At 41.1% G+C, this 25,054-nt stretch overlaps 1 protein-coding gene across 3 annotated transcripts in view; it reads right to left on the minus strand.

The window, feature by feature from the left end:
• Positions 1-25,054, minus strand: part of EXOC2 (exocyst complex component 2) — a 192,677-nt gene that overhangs the window by 166,625 nt on the left and 998 nt on the right. The window lies entirely within an intron of this gene.

Here is a 25,054-nt window from a genome sequence, read left to right on the forward strand (position 1 = left end):
ATGTTGGCCAGGCTGGTCTCGAACTCCTGATCTCAGGTGATCTGCCCGCCTTGGCCTCCCAAAGTGCTGGGATTACAGGTGTTAGCCACCGCGCCCAGCCAAGATATTTAAAATATTTACATTAAATCCTCCCACTTATTCCAACCATTTTTTATGACTGTCAATGAATTATTCAGTACTGTTCTTGGGGAGCTCACATAATATACAGTATCTTGAAGTCAGTCAAGTCACTGAGCTCTCCTGAAATCATTTTTCAATTGATCTTTTATGTCTCTAATGTAGAAAATCTTACTATCTCCATATACTCTAATTATGGCTTTTACTCTTCAAGGTTTATGTCACTTATTTAACTGACATTGCATTTGCTGTAATTTTCAAAACACTGCTGAATAACAGTGGTACCAGCAAGCATCTCTGTCTTATTTGTAACTAATGAGGAATCCTCTAGAGCAGTGTTTCCCAAACTGTCATTAGCGCCCCCAAGAGTCTTTTTAAGTGTTTTCCCTAATTGCCCTCCATGAAATTTTATTAATAATACCATAAATACACTATAGATCTGTATTATGTACTATATGTATATCTTTATATGTCAAGATTTATTTTGTCCCCTCAAGAACTGTTCCTCCTGTTGATAATCCATGCTCTAACATTTCACCATTAACATGATGTTTGCTATTAATACTTTATTATGCACACAAAATATTTATCTAGTCTTAATTTCTTGGGGTTCTATTTTTTAAATTAGGAATGGATATTAAATTTTATCAAATAGATTTTCATCATCCTTCAAGATAATTTTTCACCTAATATAGCAAATTAAAGTAATAAATTTCCAATTACTGAATTACTCTATGATCTAGGAATAAACAGTACTTGGTTCCATGTTCTAGTCCTTTAAACACTCCTGGATTTGATTTGCTAACATTTTATTTAGGAGTTCTACATCTTTAATTTTACTTGTAATTGATCTAGAATTATTTTCTCTTGTACTATTAATTTAATTTGGTATCCAGACACATTCAACATTTCAATATTACTGGGCGGTTCTATATCCACAGCAGTTATGTTTCGCTTACAGAAAGAATGCGGTTTCCCACACTTGTCACCTTATAGTAGCTTAAATAGTATAGGAATAATCTGTTCCTTATAGGTTTCCTGTAAGTAGCTTCTAAAACCATCTATTTCTTGTTGGGTATGATTATTTGGGAGTTTCTTTCACGCTTATACGTCCATATGTCTTAAGACAATTTTACTGTATTTTGAGAAAGTCAGAAATGTCATTTTGATTTTCAAATTTAATATGCTTTTATATGTAAAAATCTGTTTTCTCAGGGTTAGATGTGCCAATCAATGATTGTTTTACTAATTTTTATAAATAGTCTTTGATGTAAGTCGTCAATTCTATTTTCTTTTTTCAGAAGAACCATGATCAAATTCATCACTTTCCACTTCAGTATTAACTCCTTTTTGCATTTTGCTATTTCCTTTCTACCTTTCTGGATTGAACACTTAGTCCATTTGTTTCCATTCTCTTTGTTTAGTAACATTTCAAGCCACTATTTTTCCTACCTGTAGCTTTGATCATATAACATTATTAAATAAAATTATGAAAAGCCACTGATTTGGACTGAGTTGCTGCACTACACTCAACAGAGCAACTCAAAATGGAGTCACTGGCCGGGCGTGGTGGCTCACGCTTGTAATCCCAGCACTTTGGGAGGCCGAGGCGGGTGGATCACGAGGTCAGAAGATCGAGACCACGGTGAAACCCCGTCTCTACTAAAAATACAAAAAAAAATTAGCCGGGCGTGGTGGCGGGCGCCTGTAGTCCCAGCTACTCGGAGAGGCTGAGGCAGGAGAATGGCGTGAACCCAGGAGGCGGAGCTTGCAGTGAGCCGAGATTGCACCACTGCACTCCAGCCTGGGGGACAGAGCAAGACTCCGCCTCAAAAAAAAAAAAAAATGGAGTCACTCATGCTAGGTTTCCAAATCGCAAACCAAAATCTAAACTGTTTACCTCTAATATCCGACCTTGCAGGAAATCTTGAGGAACGCACTAAAGTTTCTTTTGTGGAATCTCTTTATTTACTTATTCAGTGAGCTTCCCTGATGCACATTTTAGATCAAGAGTCAGGAAACTGATTTAGGGGGAGAGATCATTGTGTCGACCGGAGGCAGGACTAGATAGCAGGTCCAGACAGAGCGGCATGCGAAGGCTTGCATTGTGAATTTTAGCCCCAGACAGACTGCAAGAACAAACCAGCAATCTCAGACCCTCTGAAGGAGGTAAACTGCTCTTGCAGGACCTGGGAGAAACTCCAAATACTGTGAGTGCCTGCAAATACTGCAAATACTGTGAGTGCCCCAACTGTGGAAGTGGGAAAAGGAGCCCTTCGTCTCCAGAACACACACGCCCACTGGAGAAGCTGAAGGTCTGTTTGCGGGAGAAGTTTCCGACTGTACCTGAAGCTGAGTCAATTTGGAGAGGTGAGCGAAATACAGGGGTGGAGGAAGCAGCAGAAAAGCCCTGAGAGCTCACTGCGTCCCCTTGCAGGCCATTCCTGCCTGGCACTACAGGGATCCATCTGGAAGGTGGCCTGAGGAGCAGGGGTACAACTCCACAGGGAGAAGGAAGTCTCTAACTGAACTTTGTAACAATTTCAACGGAGTGAGAAGCCTCCTGGCCAGAACTTGCGAGAGGACGCAAATCCGGTGTGCAGACTCCACAGGCGGGGATAGGACCCAGCCTTTTTAGTTCGCAGCTGGGAGGCAGGTAGCCTGGGGCAGATTTTCCAGCCGTCTTGCCACTCCGGGCTGTTGTTGGGGGGGCATGGTGGTTGTGGGTTGTGAGACCGGCCCTTCAGTTTTGCATGGGAGCTGGGTGAGGCCTGTGACTGCAGGCTTTCCCCCACTTCCCTGACAACCTGCATGACTCAGCAGAGACAGCCATAATCCCCCTAGGTACACAACTCCACCCCCATCCCCCAAGACCCACCCATCCCCCCGCCCCGACCTGATCGTCCTTCCCTACCCAACCTGGTAGTGGCAGACAAAGGACATATAATCTTGGGAGTTCTAGGGTCCCGCCCACTGCCAGTCCCTCTCCACACTACTACAGCTGATGCTTTCTGGAAAGCACCACCTCCTGGCAAAAGGCCAACTAGCACCAAAATAGAGCATTAAACCACCAAAGCTAGGGACCCTCCCTCACAGAGTCCATTGCACCCTCTGCCACCTCCACTGGAACAGGCGCTGATATTCACGGCTAAGAGACCATAGATGGTTCACATCACAGGACTCTGTGCAGGCAACCCCCAGTACCAGCACAGACCTGGGTAGACTCGCTGGGTGCTAGACCCAGAAGAAGAGAGACAACAATCATGCAGTTTGGCTCACAGGAAGTCACATCCACAGGAAGAGGGGGAGAGCACTACATCAAGGGAACACTTTGTGGGACAAAAGAATCTGAACAACAGCTTTCAGCCCTAGACTTTCCTTCTGAAAAAGGCTACCCAAATGAGAAGGAACCAGAAAACCAACCCTGGTAATATGACAAAACGAGGCTCTTCAACACCCCCGAAAAATCATACTAGTTCACCAGCAATGGATCCAAACCATGAAGAAATCCCTGATTTACCTGAAAAAAAAAAAAAAAACTCAGGAGGTTAGTTATTAAGCCAATCAAGGAGGATCAGGGAAAGGCGGAGCCCAATGCAAGGAAATCAAATAAACAATACAAAAAGTAAAGGGAGAAATATTCAAGGAAATAGATAGCTTAAAGAAAAAAAAATTAAAAATTCAGGAAACTTTGGACACACTTTTAGAAATGCAAAATGCTCTGGAAAGTCTCAGCAATAGAACTGAACAAGTAGAAGGAAGAAATTCAGAGCTTGAAGGTCTACAAATTAACCAATCCAACAATGACAAAGAAAAAAGAATAAGAAAATATGAACAAAGCCTCCAAGGAGTCTGGGGTTATGTTAAACGACCAAACCTAATAATCGGTGTTCCTGAGGAAGAAGAGAATTCTAAAACCTTGGAAAACATATTTTTGGGGAATAATCATGGAAAACTTCCCCAGCCCTGCTAGAGACCCAGACATCCAAATACAAGAAGCACAAAGAACACCCGAGAAATTCACTGCAAAAAGATCATCACCTAGGCACACTGTCATCAGGTTATACACAGCTCAGACTAAGGAAAGAGCTAAGACTAAGAGCTGTGAGACAGAAGCACCAGGTAACCTATAAAGGAAAACCTATCAGATTAACAGCAGATTTCTCAGCAGAAACCCTACAAGCTAGAAGGGACTGAGGCCCTATCTTCAGCCTCCTCAAACAAAACAATGATCAACAAAGAATTTTGTATCCATTGAAGCTATGCATCATATATGAAGGAAAGATACAGCTGTTTTCAGACAAATGCTGAGAGAATTCACCATTACCAAGCCACCACTATAAGAACTGCTAAAAGAGCTCTAACTCTTGAAACAAATCCTGGATACACAACAAAACGGAACCTCTTTAAAGCATAAATCACACAGGACCTATAACAAAAATACACGTTACAAGGCAAAAACAAAAAAACAAACAAACAAAAAAGTACACAGGCAACAAAGGGCATGATGAATGCAACAGTACCTCACATTTCAATACTAACATTGAATGTAAATGGCCTAAATGCTCCACTTAAAAGATACAGAACCACAGAATGGATAAGAACCCACCAACTAAGGATCTGCTGCCTTCAGGAGACTCAGCTACCACAAAAGGACTCATATAAAGTTAAAGTAAAGGGGTGGAAAAAGGCGTTTCATGCAAATGGACACCAAAAGCGAGCAGGGGTAGCTATTCTTATATCAGACAAAACAAACTTTAAAGCAACAGCAGTTAAAAGAGACAAAGAGGGACATTATGTAATGGTAAAAGGCCTTATTCAACAGGAAAATATCACAATCCTAAACATATATGCACCTAAAGCTGGAGCTCCCAAATTTATAAAACGATTACTAACAGACCTAAGCAATGAGACAAACAGAAACACAATAATAGTGGGGGACTTCAATACTCCACTGACAGCACTAGACTGGTCATCAAGACAGAAAGTTAACAAAGAAAGATTTAAATGATACCTTGGAACAAATAGACTTAACAGATATATACAAAACATTTCATCCAACAACTGCAGAATATGTATTGTATTCAACAGCGCATGGAACTTTCTCCAAGATAGACTATATGATAGGCCATTAAATGAGCCTCAATAAATTTAAGAAAATTGAAATTATATCAAGCACTCTCTCAGACCACAGTAAAATAAAACTGGAAATCAACTCCAAACAGAACCTTCAAAACCATACAAATACATGGAAATTAAATAACCTGCTCCTGAATGAGCATTGGGTCAAAAACAAAATCAAGATGGTAATTAAAAAATTCTTCAAACTCAATGACAATAATAACACAACCTATCAAAACCTCTGGGATACAGCTAAGGTGGTGCCATGAGGAACGTTCATAGTCCCAAGTACCTGTATCAAAAAATCTGAAAGAGCACAAACAGATGCTCTAAGGTCACACCTCAAGGAACTAGAGAAACAAGAACAAACCAAACCCAAACCCAGCGGAAGAAAGGAAATAACCATGATCAGAGCAGAATTACATGAAATTGAAAAAACACCAACAAAATACAAAAGATAAATGAAACAAAAAGCTGGTTCTAGGAGGCTGAGACAGGAGAACTGCTTGAACCCGGGAGGTGCAGGTTGAGTGAGCCGAGATCACGCCACTGCACCCCAGCCTGGGTGACAGAGCAAGACTTTGTCTCAAAAAAAACAAAAGCTGGTTCTTTGAAAAGATAAATAAAATTGACAGACCATGAGCAAGATTAACCAACAAAAGAAGAGAGAAAATTCCAAATGATCTCACTAAGAAATGCAACAGTAGGAGATATCACAACTGACACCACTGAAATACAAAAGATCCCCCAAGGCTACTATGAACACCTTTACACGCATAAACTAGAAACCTAGAAGAGATGGATAAATTCCTAGATAAATACAACCCTCCTAGCTTAAATCAGGAAGAAATAGACACCCTGAACAGACCAATAACAAGCAGTGAGATTGAAATGGTAATTAAGAAATTACCACCAAAGATAAGTCCAGGACCAAAGGGGTTCAAAGCAGAATTCTACCAAACACTCAAAGAATTGGTACCAATCCGTTTGACACTATTCCACAAGATAAGGAAAGAAGGAACCCTCCCTAATTCATTCTATGAAAACAGCATCACCCTAATATCAAAACCAGGAAAGGACATAACCAAAAAAGAAAACTACAGACCGATATCCTTGATGAACATAGATGCTAAAATCCTTAACAAAATACTAGCTAACTGAATCCAGTGACATATCAAAAAGATAATCCACCATGACCAAGGGAGTTTCATACCAGGGATGCAGGGGTAGTTTAACATACACAAGTCAATAAATATGATACACCACGTAAACAGAATTAAAAACAAAAATTACATGACCATCTCAATAGACACAGAAAAAGCATTTGACAAAATCCAACATCCCTTTATAATTAAAACTCAGCAAAATTGGCATACAAGGAACATACCTCAATGTAATAAAAGCCATGTATGACAAACCCACAGCCAACATAATACTGAATGGGGAAAAGTTGAAAGCATTCCCTCTGAGAACGGGAACAATACAAGGATGCCCACTCTTACCACTCCTCTTCAACATAGTACTGCAAGTCCTAGCCAGAGCAATCAGACAAGAGAAAGAAATAAAGGCATCCAAATCCGTAAAGAGGAAGTCAATCTGTCACTGTTTGCAGAAGATATTATCGTTTACCTTGAAAACTCTAAGGACTCCACCAGAAAGCTCCTAGAACTGATAAAAGAATTCAGCAAAGTTTCTGGATACAAGATTAATGTACACAAATCAGTAGCTCTTCTATACACCAACAGCGACCAAGTGGAGAATCAAATCAAGAATTCAACCCCTTTTACAATAGCTGCAAAAATAAAATAAAATAAAATAAAATAAAATAACTTGGGAATACACCTAACCAAAAAGTTAGGTCTTTCAGAAGATCTCTACAGAGACAACTACAAAACCCTGCTGAAAGAAATTGCAGATGACACGAAAAAATGAAAACACATCCTATGCTCATGGATGAGTAGAATCAATATTGTGAAAATGACCATACTGTCAAGAGCAATCTACAAATTCCACACAATCCTACCACCATCATTCTACACAGAATTAGAAAAAGCAATTCTAAAATTCATATGGAACCAAAAAAGAGCCTGCCTAGCCAAAGCAAGACTAAGCAAAAACAACAAATCTGGAGGCATCACACTACCTGATTTCAAACTATACTAGAAGGCCATAGTCTCCAAAACAGTGTGGTACTGGTATAAAAACAGACACACAGACCAGTGGAACAGAATAGAGAACCAGAAATAAAGCTAAATACTTACAGCCAACTGATCCTCGACAAAGCAAACAAAAACATAAAGTGGGGAAAGGACACCCATTTCAACAAATGGTGCTAGGATAATTGGCTAGCCACATGTAGGAGAATGAAACTGGATCCTCATCTCTCACCTTATACAAAAATCAACTCAAGGTGGATTAAGGACTTAAACCTAAGACCTGAAACTATAAAAATTCTAGAAGATAATGTTGGAAAACCCCTTCTAGACATTGGCTTAGGCAAGGATTTCATGACCAAGAACCCAAAAGCAAAGACAGTAAAAACAAAGATAAATAGCTGCGACCTAATTAAACTAAAGAGCTTTTGCATGGCAAAAGAAACAGCAGAGTCAACAGACAACCCACAGAGTGGGAGAAAATCTTCACAATCTATACATCTGACAAAGGACTAATATCCAGAATCTATAACGAACTCAAACAAATCAGTAAGAAAAAAAAACAAACAATCACATCAAAAAATGGGCTAAGGACATGAATAGACAAGTCTCAAAGGAAGATACACAAATGGCCAACAAACATATGAAAAAAATGCTCAACATCACTAATGATCAAGGAAATGGAAATCAAAACCACAATGTGATACCATCTTACTCCTTCAAGAATGGCCATAATCGAAAAATCAAAAAACAGTACATGTTGGCGTGGATGCGGTGAACAGGGAACACTTCTACACTGCTGGTGGGAATGCAAACTAGTACAGCTGCCATGGAAAACCGTGTGGAGATTCCTTAAAGGGCTAAAAGTAGAACTACCATTTGATGGAGCAATCCCACTACTGAGTAACTACCCAGGGGAAAATAACTCAATATTCAAAAAAGATTCTTGCACACACATTTATAGCAGCACAATTCACAACTGCAAAATCGTGGAAAACCCAATTGCCCATCAATTGATGAGCTGATAAAGAAACTGTGGTATATATATACAATGGAATACTATGCAGCCATAAAAAGAATGAATTAACAGCATTTGCAGTGACGTGGATGAGATTGGAGACCATTATTCTAAGAGAAGTAAATCAGGAATGGAAAACCAAACATCGTATGTTCTCACTGATATGTGGGATCTAAGCTGTGAGGATGCAAAGGCATGAGAATGATACAGTGGACTTTGGGTACTTGGGGGGAAGAGAGGGAGGGGGGTGAGGGATAAAGGACTACAGGATATGGTGCAGTGTGCACTGCTTGGGTGATGGGTGCACCAAAATCTCACAAATCACCACTAAGAACTTACTCATGTAACCAAATACCACCTGTACCCCAATAACTTACAGAAAATAAAAATAAAAATAAGAGTCAAGAAATTATAGCCATCAAGAGAAATCTGGTCTGCTACCTATTCTTGTGAATAAAGTTTTATCAGAACACAGCCACATTCATTTGATTCCATGTCATCTAAGGCTGCTTTCTCACTAAAAGAGTAGAGCTGAGTAATAGCAACTGAGACCTCATGGCCAAAAAATACTATACTGCCCTTCACAAAAAGAGTGTGCCAATCCATTAGGTGATGGCAAGTCAGCATCCTTTCTCCATTCTCACATGAAACATTTTCAGCTGTAACTCCTTAATTTTCAGATGCAGAAGACACTTCTCCTGTTTCCAGCATTGGTATTTTCCTCACATTGACTGGAATATAACAGAAACTAGGAGGAAAAGTCAAAACCATTGGAAAATACGTAAAGGCATCTTCACCATGGCAGTCATACTGATGCAAAATTGAGCAAATGATTCAAATGTTCCTTATGTTTACAACAGGCTGGATTAATCGTATCCCCTCTATACTTATCTCTACCATTCAACCAGTAAAAGTAGAGATACAGTGGTCTCTTGGGATCTACCAGTAATTGGTCCTAGGACATTCTGTGGATACCAAAATCTGGGGATGCTCAGGTTCCCTACATAAAATTGCATAGTATTTGCATATAACCTACACACATCCACCGGCATACTCTAGATTACTAATCATCTCTACATTACTTATAATATATAATACAATGTAAGTTATCAAACTGTATTGTTTTTGTTATTTTTTATTGCTGCATTTTTTTTTCTGAATATTTTCCATCTGTGATTGGTTGAATCTGTCCATGCAGAATCCATGGATATGGAGAGCTGACTGTATTTCTTTATCACCTACTTGGTGCTAGGCACATGAAGGTGCTGAATAAACACTTATGAATGAACCTCCAACTGGTATGTTTGCTCCTCGAGGACAAGTATTACCACCTGCAACTGTCTGCATCCCACACCTGGCTGATCTCCTGCACCATGTCCTTCGACTCCATGGAGCTCAGGATCTTCCTGCCCCATGTGAAATGCAGTGAGCACAGCTTGAACTCCCCACATTCCAGCTACATGCCAGATCTTTTCAGCCAACCTGAAACAGAGGTGTCTGTGGATGAAGATGAGGAACCTCCTGTGGCCCCCTGCCAGCCCGGAATGTTGCTAGAAGGAATGGCTGAGGTTATACATTCTGGCAAATTCGGCTGGTCCTAACCAAAGCTGTCCAGTATGAAGGGAGTCTCCTTTGGAGGACACACCCTAGGAACAGTTGATTCTGCCTGGGGTTCCACCACTGCTTCTGTTGATGTGGGTGACGGGGGAGGCCACAAGGCCATGCTGGAGGCTGTGCTGGGCCAGTCTCATCTCAAGGCGAGGTAGAGGACTGGCAGGCACTTTGACTGTTCTGCTGGCCTTTCAACCTGACTCTTGATCCTCCTCAAGCCACTGATTTTCTATTAGAGGAAAAAGAAAATGTGGGAAGAGCAGGCTCACTGCTTTGGGCTGGCAGAGACCCTAGGCTCTACCTGGAAGGATGGAGAAGGACGGCAACAGTTGGTGGGTTCAGCTAAGGAAAGGACTTCACAGTGATGGTGTGGCCCTCCAGCTGCGGTGTCCTGCAGCCATTAATGAGTCCAGAATTTCCCTTACATGTAGCCCAAGGACAGCATTAACTCAGAGTACCAGGGGTCCTTGGAGTCAGGGAGTGGCTGGATGTAGTTTCAGTTCCTCTTCATAGCCCACATTTATCCATGGGTCCCTCATGATTTCCTCTGAAGTGCCTCTCTTACTGGGGTTTGGGAGCAGGAATTTCTTTAGGTGTTCATACTCCATAGACATGTAAAGGGAATGTGGTATATAACCTGCTTTGGAAGCTCTGCAATAGTTCTGTCCATTGTAAGACAGAAACCTGATGAACACCGACCACTGCACAGAGAATGACTCCCAGGCTGCCAACATGCATCTCAGAGCCATCGTACTTTTGCGTACGTTGCCTAGAAGAGTTCCAGGACAGCGTAAGAAGCACTGACACAGAAGTTATCTACCCTGTTGCCAAAGGTGAGCTCGTTGCTAAAGCAAAGTCTCACACACACACACAAACACACACTCTTCACATTGTCATTCACACATGAAAAGGGCCCCCCAAAGGAACTGTTTTCCCCAAAGTGCCTCCCTCCCTGACCAGTTCTTCAGTGTGACCATGAGCATGCAATGAGAGATGCTAACTGGCACGAAGGACACGACCAACAGTTTTTAATCAGTGCAAAGTGGATTGACCAATATGGGGTAAAGAACACTGGTGTCATTAACACCACACTTTTGCCAGACAAATCAACTTGTTCAGCTATGGAGAGGGAGAAAAGACACACTTAACCAAGAGTCAGAAGGCAGAAATTCAAATCCTAACTATATGATTTATTCAGGTCCCTTTAATTTCTATCAGTTTTCTCATCCTAAAATAGGAATAATAACGTCACAGGAATCCTGTAAGGATTAAATGGAATCATGTGTACCAAAGATCTCTGCAAACTTTAAAGCCCAAAATAAAAGTAACCTTGTATTGCTACCATTCATGCGTCAAAAACCAACTGTAAGTGAATTTGTGGGCCAGGTGCATCATTAGCTGGCTGCCATGCCAGAGACTGGGTGTGCAACCTTGTAAGAGAATGGTCTTCAATTGTTTTCAGATAGAAAGTATTTTAGTTACAGAAAATAGAGAAACATTCTACTATTTGTGCTGCATAACTTAAGAAAGATGAAAGCAGCAGGGAGACAGGGCTGACACAATATAGTAACAGTACACAATCGTGATTAACTCCCAGAACCAGGACACAGGGCTCCAGGGTAAGTGGGGAAAGTGCTTCTTTAAAGCCACAGCACTGCACTACGTAACATGGTGGGAAAATTCCAAACACTGATGATGGGCCATAGTCAGGACAGCCAAAGATTAAGCTGAATTTTATTCTAAACAAACAACTGCTTTATTTTCTTGCCTCTTAATTTTTAGCATATTAACTCCAATCCCAGAAATGTTTCAGTTACAGTCCAAAAGCATAATGTTCTTGCTTACATAACTTCAAACATCTATAAAGAATTCCTGGTGATTTAAAAAGTCAAATATACATATAATTGTAATTATATGTATGTTAAAAAAAACTAGAAGAACATAAAGTAAGTGTATATTACAGCTGTTGGGGTGGAAGGACAACATTTGGACTTGACAGAAAAATCACAACGGTGAACACACTAAGTTCTTGGCCATAAAGAAATATACATCTTCTATAAGTCAATAAATAAAAGACAACAAATTTAAAAGCCAAACAGGAAGTCTGCAAATATATTCAAAATGTTAAAATACAAATAACTTTATTATATAAACAGCTCACAACAATCAATCCAGAAAACACCAAGAGCTTCAAAAAAAAAACATTGAGAAGGTATAAGCTTATAGTTCACAAGAGAGGAGATGCAACCAACCAACAAACATATGGACAAAACCCAACCTCAGAGAAACACCAACTAAAACAGAGGTTCCACTGCTGGCCTATTAACAACACAAGACAGTTAAGACAATCTCGAAGGCTCATAGTTGTTGGCTGAATCTGTACACAGCTCCCATGTATCCCTGGCAGCAGCACAAACTGTTCCAACACTCTGAAAAATAATTCGGCCACATGTGTCAAAGCCTTAGATATGCTTCCACAGTTTGACTCAAAACGTATTCTTGAAAAGTGAACAATGACTAAAATAATTCAAACCATGGGGATTGTTATTAGGCATGAAGATCCCCATAACTGCAAAAATGTATCACAGCAAGAGAGGGAAAAAATGGAAACATCCACCCAAACATCCAGCAAAATGTGAAGGTTCAGTCAAGGAGACATTACGCAGCCAGTGAAACATTCTAAAAAACATGCGAGACCAAGAGAATACTCCCAACAAACTAGTGAAATAGAAAGACATACGAATAAATAAATAGCCAGATAGGTGTGAACAGACAGATGTACAGAAAAAGTTCCTAGAAGGAAGTATTCTAAAATGCCAAATGGTTTATTAGCAAGGGTAGGATTATCAGAGATTCAACAGCTTGTCAAAAGTCACAGCTATTAAGTGAAAGAGGTGGGATTCAAAACCAGGCCCTTGCTCTATGCTATTCTCCAGATGACTTTTTTTTTTTTTTTTAGTATTTATTATGGAAATCTTAAACATACATAAAAGAAGACAGACTGGCATAAGGAACCTCCAAGTTCCCATCACCCAGCTTCAACATTCTGTCTCGTTTTAGCTGACTCTCCCCCTCAACATACTTTTATGCTGTTTGTTGAGGGAGCTCTTTAAAGCATTGTATTGTTTCATCCATAAATGATTTAGTTTGTATCTCTACAAATGACATTGCACCCAGCCCCAGGTCAATTTTTCCATATGGTCTAAAAGTTATTTTACAGTTGATGTGTTAGAATCAGGATCCAATCAACGTTTCTACTTAAAAAAGAAGAACAAAAGCTACCTTTATACAAACAAGGGCCTATGCTTATATGAATACAGAGAAAGGGCTGGAGGGATGCATACCAGGGGTTAATTATCCTGAGAATGAGACTGGAGAAGGGTGGGGGGCCAGGGAAATTGTGCTTTTAAGTATTTTTATATTGCCTTCCCTGCGGCAATAAGCACGTACATACCTGTTTTAGAAATGTAGGTAGGCCTTAGACCACACAGAAAAGCCCACTTCCAGAGCCCTGCAGGGCAGCTGCTGGCTGGAGATCCAGGCAGCAGAGGGTCTCCTTAAGAACGCTGACCACATGAGGCTTCCTCTTGGCAGCTCTGAGTTACATGCATTTTTTTGGGCTGGGGGTGGTGCTCACTTCTCCAGTAAATTAACTATCTTAAGAAAGTGACTGTAACAAATAATAGTATCCTTTACATTAAAGAACAAGGGAAGAAAAAAAATTACTGTGCCAAGCTCTCTGACAGTAATCTTCAGTGGGCTTGCCTGGGCTTGTCATCATATTCTTTCTTCACTCCTAGTGTCTAGTCCAGGGCCAGACACTCAGTGAAACGGCGGCCGGGCTGACCGGACCTGGGGATCCCAGTGTCTAGTCCAGTGCCAGACACTCAGTGAAACGGTGGCCAGGCTGACCGGATCTGGGGACGCATGGGCCCTCTGGAAGGGTTCTTCTTTCATCTCCTCAACAACAGCGGCAGAGACCTCAAAGGCTGTGTGAAATTCCTGCCATAAGAAGCTATAAGATGCAGCTTCTGAGAGGGGTGTCAGCTAGATTTATTTCACAAGACAGATGCCATTCCTTGATTCTGTACTGTGTGCCCTGCACTGTCTTTTAAACCAATAAATCTGGTCACAAGAGCAACTGCCAAAACCACTATAAAACCTGAGTGCCCTAATTACATCCTAAAAGGTCACAATCAACCCGTGATGGCTCCTCCTGATCTTCAACACAATTCATGCCAAGGAGAACAACCAGATAAATCCAAATTAACCAAACATCTAAGCAGAACAACTCCTCTTCCACGGGTCACCTCTGGGTGACAAGAGGTCCAGTTCAAATCTGACCTTTAACTGAAAAGTCCAAGAGGTGAAAAGTTTGATATTCTATTACTACTTCCACACAGAATTACATGAAAACCAGAAATTCCGATTTGTAGGTGCGGATCTTTAATGCTGTGTCTCCTTTCTTTCCCCCACCAAAAAAGTATTTTAAAGGTTCAAACCAAAATGAATTTTGCCCCTAATAAATTTTAAAATATTACTAAGATATTTATAATGAAAGTTACCAGAGAAACTTGTTTTTCAACTATCCTTTAGTCCTATAAAAACTAGGCCAAAACTCATTTAAGCTTAATTTTTCCATTTAAAAAATCTAGCCATAAAAGAGAATGTGATAGTACTGAGAATATATAAAACAATTCTAACTTTTCAGTTCTAATGAAAAGTCCAAATAAAGGTAGTAATCTTTTTCTTACAGATAAACTTGTTTCCAACAGAAATGCATTTGGAAATATGATTTTTAAGTGCTGTCAAGGTACTGTGGTTCTACAGATACTGTGCTTCTCTGCCCTTGCAAAAGAATCAACTGCCCTGGAGGATAATTCCCACTTTAGCTACCAGAGAGCAAAACCCTGGCCTTTTCCTGCTCACTGTTAACTCCTGGAGGATTCTGCCCAGTAAAAGCTAAGGTAGAAACGGAGGGAATCTGTTCAATCAAGATTTATTCATTTAGAGTTCTACATCGAATTTTCAACAACCAATTAGCACCGGCACTGGTGAAACTCCAGAAAGGTTGGGAACAGGAACCTGCATGACAGAGTTCTGCATGCAGGAAAGTGCTGGTGACCAACAGCCAGTCACACCCAGGGCACGTCTACCCAACACAAGCCTTGAGCATTCCACAGTTCCTATTAAATATTTCCGAGTTTCTTTCTTTTTTTTTTTTTTTTTTTTTGAGATGGAGTCTCGCTCTGTCGCCCATGCTGGAGTGCAGTGGCATGATCTCGGCTCACTGCAAGCTCTGCCTTCCGGGTTCACGCCATTCTCCTGCCTCAGCCTCCTGAATAGCTGGGACTACAGGTGCCTGCTACCATGCCCGGCTAATTTTTTTGTATTTTTAGTAGAGACAGGGTTTCTCCATGTTAGTTAGCCAGGATGGTCTAGATCTCCTGACCTCGTCATCCGCCCGCCTCGGCCTCCCAAAGTGCTGGGATTACAGGTGTGAGCCACCGCGCCCAGCCCCGAGTTTCTAAAATACAAGTTCATTTCCACACATGATTACCTGACTATAACCATCACTTATCAGTATTTTTTCCTCTCTCTCTCTCTCTCTCCAAAGAATTTTCACTTCCTAGGGAAAAGTCATACAGTAATGACTAATAATACTATGCATATATTTTGCCATAATTGACATAAAAGGCCACATATATGATTCCACTTACATGAAAGTTCAGAATAAGTAAATCCACAGATGCAGAAAGTGGGAAAGGATGATAATGGATTTAGGGTTTTCTCTGGGAGTGATGAAACTGTTCTGGACTTAGATAATGGTGATGGTTGTACAACTTTGTGAATAACTGTGCTTCAGAATTCCTCTGAGCATTAGTTTAACATCATTAGCACCATAAACACAGAACCCCAAAAAACTAAACACAAAAAGAAATACAAGATGACATCATTTTTTTAAAAAGTACCCAACATGACTAAATTCCTGAAGTCTGATTCCAGATCAGTTGAGGCTAAGGTACACCACAGCCAGGAGTGAAAAGGTACCAGGAGGGTAGGAGAAAGCTTTACCCTCGCAGTGATGGAAACAGAGCTCAGGTATTGAAACCCAGGGTGAAGAGTAACAAAGCAGCAGAACAACTCCAAGCTAAACAGATCGACCTTGCGGGAAGATGTGAGTGGCCTAGACTGTCTAATCCTTGACAAACAACACCACCAACTCCATTCCAGCAAGACTGCCAGGAAGACATGAAAATAAAGAAGCTAAACAAGGCAAAATCCCAAGTGATATCAAGAGTCTACATATGTTTATTCAAATAACAAAGTACTTGACCATCTCAACAAGAATGTTCAGGAATGAGAGAGGAACAAAATCAAGAAAATATTACTAAGCTATTCATAATGAAAGGATTGGATAAAAAGATATTCTCCTAAATTTATACTATTACATAAAAACAAAGTTTCATTTGTCTCGACTTGTCAAATCTTTAGGATGAAATAAACCAATATCACTGCTGACAAATATAATAGCTATGGTAAACAAGCATGCCAAAATCCATGTAGAGTTTCAGAAAAGGTCAAGAAACCAACCGTCAGCTTAAATTGGTTAATTTCATTAAAACTGTTAAACATGACAGGATGTCACTAACTCCCAGGTTCTTTTACATGAGCAAAGTTGGATTAATTTGACCCAAATTTTGTCTGATAGCTTTTCCAATTTCCAAAAATACATCAACTTTGTCACTGATCTTACAAATTCTGCTTTCCTTCTCTAGCTCTATCTCAAAAGAAACTTCTCGAAGGCCATAAATCCTTGACATGGTGAAAGCAAAATAATCACAGCACTCAGCAGTGCCGTTAACATTTCTGAGCCGCGAGGGTTTAAGCAGGCAGATGCTATGGAAAGTGCCTGTTAGGAGAGGGCAGCCCAGAGTTCAGAACGCACCACAGCTGCGAGGGATTGAAGCTGCTAGCTATGGAATCCAGCTTAGGAGAAACTCTGGGCACAGTTCCGGCATCCGAAATAAATTAAAGTAAACAGTGTTGCTCTCTCTCTCATCCACCCTGTTAGCAGCCTCTCGGCAGAGCGAGCGGGAGACCACACACTCGGACCACACAGCGCCAGCTGAACTCACTCGCACGCAACATCTACAAGCTGTCACTCTGCAGCAGCCCAGAGAGGGAGAAGGATGAGGTTAGGGAGGGGGAGACAGGCGAGTCTTCCCCATGTGCAGCTGGAGAGAGTGATGTGTGGTTTGGAGAAGGGGGAGGGGTGGAATCCATAAACCTCCCTGAGAAAACAAGCTGGTCGTGGCCTTGTGTAGTCTTGACCTGTACTCCCCCATACCAATTTAGTAGCTGATGAAGGATTAACAAAGCATCCATTTAACATCAATTAACCTCCTATCCATCACAGGGCAAAAGAGAAAATTACTATTACAAAAGCATTTCACTAAAATCAAGACAAAAGGCCACATTTTCTTACAATTTATACTGTACACTTAAGTAAATACATTTTCCTCATAGATGTACTATATTAATTTTAAACCATCTGCCTCTTTTCCTTTAATGAAGCACACAGGGATGGATTTAAAGTGTTTTCTGCAATAGAAGTCAGAAAATTTGAATTCTGTAATTTTCCCATATTTAATTTCTCAAATTAAAACTGGCACTATTTTAATTTTCCAAAAGATTTACTACTAGAAAAAAAGACAGTTAGTTGTTATTTTTCACAGAACTTCAAACTAAAAATACATAGAAAAAATTAGCAGTAATAATATAAAGAAAAAAATCAGAAAATGAAACCACAAGTGAAAGTAGTTTTAGAATCATAAAAGCAGTACTTTTTACTATTTAGTAAAGAAGAGTTTCGCTGATTTCAATAGCAGACAAGAAATTGAACAAAATGAGTGATCACGGTCTCACCCTGTCATGCTCCCAGATACTCTTCTCAGCTAGAGAAGGCCAGGAACCAGCAAAATACAGACGCTGTGACTCACTGAAGACTAGGATAACCTCTACTCAACAGGCTATGGAAGGCCTCATGATGTTAAAACACTATTTCCCTAACAGACTATAGAAAGGTGATTTTCCCCACAATCATTTGAAAACACACACACACACACACACACACACACAACCCTCCCAAACGTCCAACCTTCCCCACATGACTCAACCTGGCAGCGCTGGCGTCACCAGGGAACAAATCAGGCAGAATCTCGGTAGCCTCAGCTGTCCAGAACCATTTGGGTCCAGAGGACCCCAGAAGAATCCTGTTGCAGAGCTGCCTAGTGAGTTTCAACAGTAAAATTAGACTCAGCCAGACTCTCAGGGCACCCTAAAATATAATCAAAGTAGAGAATTCACCAAATCTTTCTAGAGTCAGGCCCAACCTACCCTAAGACAGACTTGTCCCTGCTGGGCTAGGCTGGGCTGGACCCAAAGGGATCACCCAGAGATATTGGGAAAAGGGTTTGGGAAAATGGTGATTTTCTTCCCCAGTTCTCTATAAATACAGACTCCACTCTTCCTGAGTGAGATCAAGAGCAAGTTACATTAGCACTGCCACAAATTCTACCATATAACAGCACACAGTGGGACAAGTCTCAGAGACAGGGTCATGAACTCTGTAACCCAGTTTTCCAAATTAATCCTCTTACTCCTCCTGCTCTATCCCCAAATCATGGTTAACAAAAATACAATCATGCACGGATCTGAAAGAACTCATGGGGTCCAAATTGTGTAGAGTCAGGGTCTGATAAGGGCAGAAGACTCGCTGGGTCTCAGAAGGACCATTTGCAGAAGGGAAGGACTGAACAGGTAAGAAGTAATGTATCCCGCTTTCCTGGACCTCTTTTTTTTTTTTTTTTTTTTTTTTTTGAGACGGAGTCTTACTCTGTAGCCAGGCTGAAGTGCAGTGAGGCTCACTGCAACCTCCGACTCCTTGGTTCAAGCGATTCTCCTGCCTCAGCCTCCCAAGTAGCTGGGATTACAGGCATGTGCCATCATGCCCAGCTAATTTTTTTGTATTTTTAGTAGAGACGGGGTTTTATCATGTTGGCCAAGATGGTCTCAAACTCCTGACCTCATGATTCGCCCTCCCTGGCCTCCCAAAGTGCTGGGATTACAGGTGTGAGCCACCACGCCCGGCCTCCTGGACCTCTTTTTATATTTCTTTTCCTTCTCTACCTCTACAAACAAAAAATAAATGAACTACTATCTGTGGTTTCAAATGAAAGCATATTTGTTTATATTTTAATTCTTTTGGGAAAATAATCCAATAACTTAAACCATATAACTGATAAATGACACTTGATTTTTATTTATTTATTTTGGGCATGGGAATAAAGACCTTCCCTCCCGCTACAATGTTTGGAGGTAAGGGATTAAGGGGACGAGAATGTGCAGGAGATGACTAGGAAGCAATACTGGAAGCCAGACAAGTATATAAGGAACGCCTGATAACTTAGCTCTCAGAGCCCCCACATAAGAGATCTGTTACATAAATACTGGATTACTCAGCTGTTCTCATAAAACAAGCACTGGATTCTATCTTAATTGGAAGAGTTACTTAGAGGTCTCCTTTATTCCCCAGGAACCATAAAACCCTCTGCCTTAGCATGCCACGTCTCTTCCTAGAGGACAAGGACTGTCACCATGTTGCACAGGGAAAGGCTGCAGGTCTAAAGGTGACTGGACTTCCAACCGATGCCACTGGACATTGATGACATGTCAAAAATGAACCAGGCCAGTGCAAATTCATCCCCCTCCACCCACCCCCAACAAATAAATGAAGACAAAAACTTCAAAGAAGATACACTACTTAATAGGAAAACAAAAGAGTTTCACACAAGAGCATAGCATTATTTATTCACAAATCTATTGCCAGTAGTACTCAATGTCCTACGACTCTATTAGATCTATATGGATAGATAAAAACAGTAATTCTTAGTATTTTAGGAAGTATAGTTTTTCAGAAAAAAACATGTCAGGGTTCTGTTTTCCCAGAAAGACAGATCACCTGAACAAGACTGAAGAAATCATTATCAAATACTATTCTTTTTTTTTTTTTTTTTTTTTTTTTGAGACAGGGTCTCACTCAGTCACCCAGGCTGCTGGAGTGCAGTGGTGCAATCACGGCTCACTGCAGCCTCAGGTGATCCAGGCTCAAGTGATCCTCCCACTTTAGCCTGCCGAGTAATTGGGACCACAGACCTGTACCACCACACTCGGCTAACTTTTTTGTAATTTTTGTAGAAAAGGGGTCTCACTCTGTTGCCCAGGTTGGTCTCAAACTCCTAGGCTCAAGCTATCCTTCCACCTCGGCCTCTCAAAAGTGCTGGGATTACAGGCATTGAGACACTGAACTTATCCTCAAATAATATTTATTTCTATCTCTACCTAGTCCATCAAGAAGATTTGCGATACAATGACTAGTCACCCAGATCCTCAAAAGATGACAGTATTGGACTCCTATACCCCAGAAAAACAGATAAACTAGGGCTGTGAAAAGGAAACATCCTTGGATTTATTCAGTCAAATAAATGTTTATTATACACTTGCTATGTCCCAGGCACTACCCTGAGGAAATGACAGGAACAAGATTTTATGACCAGCAGCTCAAGAATGACTTTGGCCTTCCACAGAGTGATCATAGCTGAAACCAGACAGCACTGGGATGGGTGAGAAGTTGGCTACAAACAACTATTTCAAGAAATGTGACCGGAAAGGGAAAAAGAGAGGAATTTTAAAAGGGCAATGTGAAATCAAGGGAGGATTCTACTTTTTTCTGTTTTGCTTTATTGTTGTCTGCCTCTAAGCATGTATAAAGGCCAACAGAAGGAAGCCTTTAGTAAGACATGAACACCTGAGAGAAGTCCTCACAAAGGTAGGGGTAGATGGGATCCACAGCCCAGGTAGGGGATTGGTCTTAGCATAAATACAACCTCTTCCACTGTGACTGGGGAGGAGGAACGGTTTTGGGCAGGAAGCCCCTGGGATTCTCCACTTCCATCTCTTTTATTTATGATGCAGGTGGCAAGACCACTTGCTAAGAGTGTGTGTAAATGATGTGAAAGGATGAGAGGTTTGAAAAGCATGAAAATGCTGAAAGTACATTCTGCAGAGATCAGAAGCGGGTACTGATGAGGAGAATTCTGGAAGATTCCTTGATGGCCCAGCTGAGCTGGTGACCATGGATTTATAGGGGCACAGATCTGGACACTGTGATTTTCCCCAGCTGGCCCCAGCAACTCAGGTCAAGCATTACAGGAGGTAGAGAGTTGACACTGCCCAAGGCTGAGAAGCTGCCCAGCAGATGCTACAGAAGAACAACGATACAACTGAACACACCAGCATGACAGTGACTGAAGATCACAGAAGCTCCTGACAGGTGCAGTGGGGCTGAGTGAGACTGAGAAAGTCGAGAGACTATAAGCGAACAGTGGGAGGCCTGCACTTTCGATTTCAGAAGTGGACCAGTTCCAACACTGAGGCATTTCAGTGTTACTCTTCCAGCCCCCAGCACTACTTCTCTGGCAATAGTTGGACCCTCCTCTGGACAGCCCCACTTTCTCCTTCTGTCCCTTCGGGTTACTGTTAGCTTGCCTTTGCTCCTCACCACTCCTTGTATATTCCCTAATTCCCTCTGCACCTTTCTTCATTTGAGCTATCTGGCATGACTTCTGATTCCTGCTGAGACATACACCATATCACTCACATGGGGTTTTCATTAAAATTAATCTAAAGCCAAACATGGCCTTTTGTCTCATTTTGTCTTTTGCTAAAATTATAATACAATGAAAGTTACATCATATGCCCTCCAAAATCACAAACCTTTAAAATGAGAAAAGGCCTTTAAAAATTCATCCATGCTTACAAAGGAAACAAAGGGGCAGCCTTGTGCAAAGTGTCACTGTTAGCAAGCAGCAAAGGGAAAAAAGGCCTTCAACGCTGCACTTGTCACTGAGTGCTTAAGATGTGCCAGGCACTGGTCTTGAAGCTCTCTGGATCCACCCTGAGCAGCTCACCTTCTCATAAACTGAAATCCAGTCTTCCCTAGTCCTGTGTCCTGTGTTCTTTCCATTATTGGCACCAAGATTTACTGTGGAAAATATTACACAGAAAAATTGATAAACCCAAAAACAAAGCAAACTGGATGATGTATTTTTAATCTGAAATGCTACCAAGGGAATTAAGGTAAAGGATGTTCAGGAAGCTTTTGAGCTGGCCTAATATAATTTTCCAGGAAAAACAAAAAAATAGAACTGTCTAACAAATCAGTTCCAAACTCTTCTGCCTGTCAGTCAAGGCACTCCACCAATAATCCAAAATGCACTCGCTTACCAGCCCCCAGGCCTTTGCTCCTGGCATGCAGCCCAGGTGTTCACACGCCTTCCTTCATCAAGCTCTTATCATCAAAGCTTCCCAATTACTCTAGCCCCAAAGGATCCTTCCCATCTCTGAGCTTCTGCTGGACTTACACTCAATACTACAGAGTTTAGTTGTTAGCTATTCTTTAATTGAGAGGGCAAAAATATCCCTTATGAATCCAGGCTAATATTATTTGATTTTTAATATATGTGTCAGGCATACAGTAAGACTGGAAGATACAAAAACAATTAAAACTAATCCCGATCCAGCATGAGTTTAGTCTTTTACTGGTGTATGTAAACACCATTAATAATATTGCCCCTAACACAACAGAAGTGCTATAAGACAAGTGCTAAGTGGTTATAGGATTCACTGAGTTGGAAAATTTCAAGGCAGGAAGGATTTCAGAGATAATCTAACTGCATGTATTCTCTGAATACACAAAAAAGGAAACAGCCCAAAGCATCTAAGCAACTCAGCCAGTACTATGAAGCAGACCAGATTAGACCAAGGACCAGTGTACAGTTGCTTTGACGCCTAAGCCAAAAATACCTTTTGACTCTGTGATTTTCAAATTGAGATCTGCCAGGCACAGTAGGTCACACCTATAATCCTAGCACTGGGAAGCTGAGGCCAGCGGATCACTTGAGTTCAGGAGTTCAAGACCAGCCTGGGCAACACAGTAAGACCTCACCTCCACAAATAATTTTCAAAATGAGCCGAACCCGGTGGCATGCACCTATAGTTCCAGCTACTTGGGAGGCTGAGGTAGAAGGATTTCTGGAGCCATGGCAGTCAAGGCTGCAGTGTGTTGTGATTGTGCCACTGCACTCTAGCCTGGTTGGCAGAGCAAGACCCCCTTTCAATCAATCAATAAACTGAGATCGAAGGATGCCAATGTGTGTGTCACCCACTGCTTTAAGATTCATAATTTCCCGGAGGGCGCAGTGGCTCACGCCTGTAATCCCAGCACTTTGGGAGGCCAAGGCGGGCGGATCATGAGGTCAGGAGATCACGACCATCCTGGCTAACACAGTGAAACTCCATCTCTACTAAAAATACAAAAAAATTAGCCGGGTGTGGTGGCAGGTGCCTGTAGTCCCAGCTACTCGGGAGGCTGAGGCAGGAGAATGGTGTGAACCCGGGAGGCAGAGCTTGCAGTGACCAGAGATCTCACCACTGCACTCCAGCCTGGGCGACAGAGTGAGACTCTGTCTCAAAAAAAAAAAAAAAAAGATTCATAATTTCCCTACAATTACTTTTAAGTTTGTGCATTCATAGTTTTAAACTATACTCTAAAGCATACTCTAAAGCATATGATTAGACGTCAACACTACCACCACGTGATTTCAGCAGGCGGTCCAGAGGGTCCAAGAACATATTCCCCAGGATCTGAGTACAATCAACATCCTAGTACGTACACTGCTTAGCAGAGTGATCAATGAACGTTATTTCCCAGTTTCAAGATCCTCTCAACAGTGACCTAAAGTTCATCCGTTCAATAAACATTTAAGCACCTACTATGTGGCAGACGCTGGACTAGGAACCCTGGCTAGATTAAGATGGGTAAACTGGAGAATGAGTGGAAAAGTAACTGAGACAGCACCTCTGTAACTAGCATTTCCTGTATGGCCTAATCTTGCTGCTGCTTGACACTACAAAGTTCTTTGCTAGAAGACTATTTTTTTAATACCAACTTCATTTTCCACATGATTCTTACATAACGGGCTTCCAAGAACTTAGCAAGTTAATAACCATCTTTTAGAAAAGTAATACAGTTGACCCTTAAGCAACATGGGTGTGAATGAGGCAGGTCCACTTATACACGGATTTTTTCAACAAAAGTTGCACTGAGTGTGCCTGCATCTCCCACTTCCCTTTCACTTCCTCCATCTCTTCCATCTCTGCCACTCCTGAGACAATCCCTCCTCCACAATCTGCTCATGAAGACTACGGGGATAATAACCTTCATGATGCTCCACTTCCATTTAAAGAAGAGTAAATACATTTTCTCTCCTTGTGATTTTCTTAACATTTTCCCCTCTCTAGCTTACTTTAAGAATACAGTATATAATACATATAACATACGAAATACATGTAAGTCAATTGTTTATGTATCAGTAAGGCTTCTGGTCAACCGTAGGCTATTAGTAGTTAAGTTCTGGGAAAGTCAAAAGTTACACGGCAAGTTTTGACTGCGTGGGCACCCCTAACTGCAGTGTTGTTCAAGGGTCAACTGTAGTTCAAAATGGCATTCAGTACAGGAAATTAAATACTTGACAAGAAAAAAAGATCCACTTTCTAAAACTTCCAAGAGTTGTTCCAAGTCACACTGGGGGACCTCTGCTTCTCTGCTTAATATTTATTAAGTTTCTACTTAGGCAAACAAGTGAACATGTAAGTACTAAGCACACATCACCCTCTTTCTATTACTACTCTGGGAATCGCCAACTTTTAGCAGAAAAAAATCATCTTTGGGAAGATTCTGGCTTTCAGTTGATTTGTCATTTAAAGGAGTCAGTTACACAAAGCATGGGCGAGTACATACTAACATTCATAAACAAAACATTATTATGCATTAGAAGACAGATCCACATGAGCTCAAAACTAACCTTTCAACATTGCACACAGCACACAAATGATTTAATTAAAGTGTGGC

The sequence above is a fragment of the Hylobates moloch genome, unplaced genomic scaffold, assembly GCF_009828535.3.
Source record: "Hylobates moloch isolate HMO894 unplaced genomic scaffold, HMol_V3 SCAFFOLD_20, whole genome shotgun sequence".
In the NCBI taxonomy this organism is placed as follows: domain Eukaryota; kingdom Metazoa; phylum Chordata; class Mammalia; order Primates; family Hylobatidae; genus Hylobates; species Hylobates moloch.